Source organism: Petaurus breviceps, unplaced genomic scaffold (assembly GCF_028583685.1).
Source record: "Petaurus breviceps papuanus isolate PSGF00001 unplaced genomic scaffold, PetGlider_PUasm1.0 76, whole genome shotgun sequence".
Taxonomy (NCBI): domain Eukaryota; kingdom Metazoa; phylum Chordata; class Mammalia; order Diprotodontia; family Petauridae; genus Petaurus; species Petaurus breviceps.
The window spans coordinates 62,665,503-62,668,451 of record NW_027186473.1 but is presented as its reverse complement, the minus strand read 5'-3'; the positions used below and the strand labels follow the sequence as shown (position 1 = coordinate 62,668,451).

Sequence of the window (2,949 nt, the reverse complement as noted above, 5' to 3'; positions counted from 1 at the left end):
TACTGTCCACTGGTGAAGGACAGTGCTGTTGTTGCAGGGGTCTGGGAACCTTTCTGTTGGTTCAGAAGCCCTGAAGAAGGATTTTCTTGTTGTATGTTTACAGAAATCCTAGGAGAGGGTATGTTTTCAGGGGTTCTAGGACTGTTCTACAGACAGAGGATGAATTAATGAAGGGACTGGCAATGTATCTTGTGGCCTTGCTAAGCCTTGTCTCCCCAGGAACTAAGATTGCTGAGAACTTGCCTCAAAGTGTCAAGATGAAGAAAAGACCTCCATTTGGGTATTAAGTGCTGTGCTTAAACTTGATGTAACTCTGGGGTAGATTCAATTGTGATCCAGAGGTGGGGAACTTTTGACCTTTTTGTGTTCTATGGTTGAGCAAATGAATGTACTTATGTTTGGAAACTAATCTCCATTTGAGAAGAGGGACTTTGTGGTGGACTAAATGAAGGTACAGCCTAGGGGTGGAGTAGTATTTAGAACAGGGACTTTGTAACTGATTGAATGATTGGAAGGTCCTGGGGTGGGGTAGTACTTGGAGATTATTTAATCACACTTAGTAAATGCTGTATTTTGAATGATGTCATGTTTTGATCTTCTCTGTTCTTGGTTTGTCACTGAATAAAATGGAGAGCACCTATGCTGGTATTCTGAACCTTGGGAAGTTGCCTTTCCTTGGCATTACATTATGGCATAGTAGGCAAGGAGTACAAAGCATAGTGCCTCTATTTGTTCCAGGATCCATGGCCATTTAGATTGAGATTGTAAGGCCAAGGATCCTGGAGGGGTTCCCAGACCCCTGCAACAACAGCACTGTCCTTCACCAGTGGACAGTACTCACTCTGTCTACAGGACAGTCTCCAGACCCCTGCAACAACAGCACTGTCCTTCACCAGTGGACAGTATTCACTCTGTCTGCAGGACAGTCTCCAGACCCCTGCAACAACAGCACTGTCCTTCACCAGTGGACAGTATTCACTCTCTGTCTGCAGGACAGTCTCAGGGCTTCTTAACCAAAAGCCAGGTTCCAGGACTTCTTCAACAACAGGACTGTCTTTCACCAGTGGACAAATCTGGCAAAAGAACATCAAAACAGACAGACCAAGTACCAGCAAAACAGCCATGTCTCCTCAGTCCTTGGCAGCTCAGGGGGCAGGTCTCAAAAGTCCAGGGCAATTCAAAGTGGCCCCCAGCAATCCTTCTCAGTCTCTCTCTCTGCCTCCACGTGGGTGCTGCTTCCAAAAAGTTCTTCTGCCTCTCTCTTGTGTCTCTCCAAATCTACATCACCAGCTCCTCCCAGTTCAGGACTTTCTTTTCACATCAACAAGTCCATCCCACAGGTGGGATTAACAAGCTCTGGGTTTTAACACAATCAGTTTGAAAACCAAGCCAACACAGGGGGATCTCCACATTCCATTACTATCACAGAAATCAACACACAACAACAGACAGACTTCTATCTGAGAAAGTAACACAGACCAACAAACAGATTGCCAAAATCACAGACATTTTCTCTCTCTCAGTTCTGTCTACTCCCAGCTCTGCTTGTGCTCTTATCTGCTTCTTCCTGTTCCACCCTTTTAGCAAGTTCCTCCCACCGTGGGCTCTGGTGTGATTATATTCAGGCTGTTAAGGGGCAGGGGAGATCTTCAAATTCCCTTTGGCCTATTAAGGGCAATATAATTTATACTGTTTTCAATCAAAGACTCTTGATACAATCAAAGGCCCACTCCTCAAAGACACTTGATTAGCTAAAACTCAATTCAAACTAACAGCAAAAAATCCTATTTTGCTTGCCATTATATCTCATTGTGCCAGTTACCTACCTCTCAATTCCAATGTTCTAATAACACTTTAGAATGAGTATTATTCAAATTCTGACATCAGTAATGCTTGTTGAACCTGTTCTGACCAAGGGCTAAATTTTAATAGAACAGTTAACATCTCAATTTTGTATAACAATTTACTAATTTCCATTTTTTGCCCATTATTTTATTAGATTCCCTTAGCAGCTATGTGAAATAGATAAGAAAGATTTGATTATTTTTATTTTACAGATGAAGAAACTGAGGTTCAGAGAGATTTGGATGAGCAGTGACCACCTGGAAGCTTTTATAATATATCATATGATGAACATCTGAAGGGAATGGAAACGTTTGGCCTAGAGAAAAGAATACATGATGGCTGTACCAATGTATTAAAAGAATTCCATGTGAAAAAGTGATTAGACTTGTACTTCTTTATTTCAAATGTCAGAACTAGGGGCCATGATTGGAAATAGCAGCGGAGCAAATTCGTACTTGATGCAAAGGAAAACTTGATATGTATTACAATTATGCAACATTGGAAAGAATTAACTAAGAAGGTGGTAGGTTTCTCCTCTCTATAAACCTTTGAATGAATTCTGGGTGACCACTCTTTGTATCTTATTGTTACTTAGATAAAGGTTGAACTAGAAGGCCTCTGAAGTTCCTTCCAACTCTTATATTCTCCCTACTTTCCTAATTACATAGCAAATTAATGGAAGAAATAGTATTTGATTCCAGGGCCATTCATTCCAAGTCCAATGCAAGATTATATCATCCCAACCCTGAGACCATCAACAAGGGCTGACTAACTAATAGAATTAAAAAAATAAAAGCCAAATACAATTAAAAAAATAAAAGCCAAAAGAGCAAAGCATCATCAGTTAGAAACAAGAGATGGAATGGGCAGGCAGACCAATCTATCCATATGAATGAACTCAAAGAACACATCTCCTTATACCCTGGACCAATAGATCCAGTACCCTGTGCCCAAGAGCCCTGTGAATTGAATCCCCTTTTACCCACCCTGACTGCCCACTCTGCTTCCAATCTAACTAGGTAGTACTGTGGGAGAACATTGTACTTGGAATCAGGAGAATCTGAGTCAAAATCAACGATCTGTGTGATCGTGGGATAACCACAT

At 41.3% G+C, this 2,949-nt stretch overlaps 1 long non-coding RNA gene across 1 annotated transcript in view; it reads left to right on the top strand.

The window, feature by feature from the left end:
* LOC138174857 (uncharacterized) overlaps positions 1–2,224 on the top strand; it is a 155,588-nt gene extending 153,364 nt beyond the window's left edge. The window contains exon 3 of the long non-coding RNA XR_011171834.1: positions 2,058–2,224. This is a non-coding gene — a long non-coding RNA (uncharacterized lncRNA). The remainder of the gene's footprint in view (positions 1–2,057) is intronic.
* Positions 2,225–2,949: the final 725 nt, after the last annotated feature.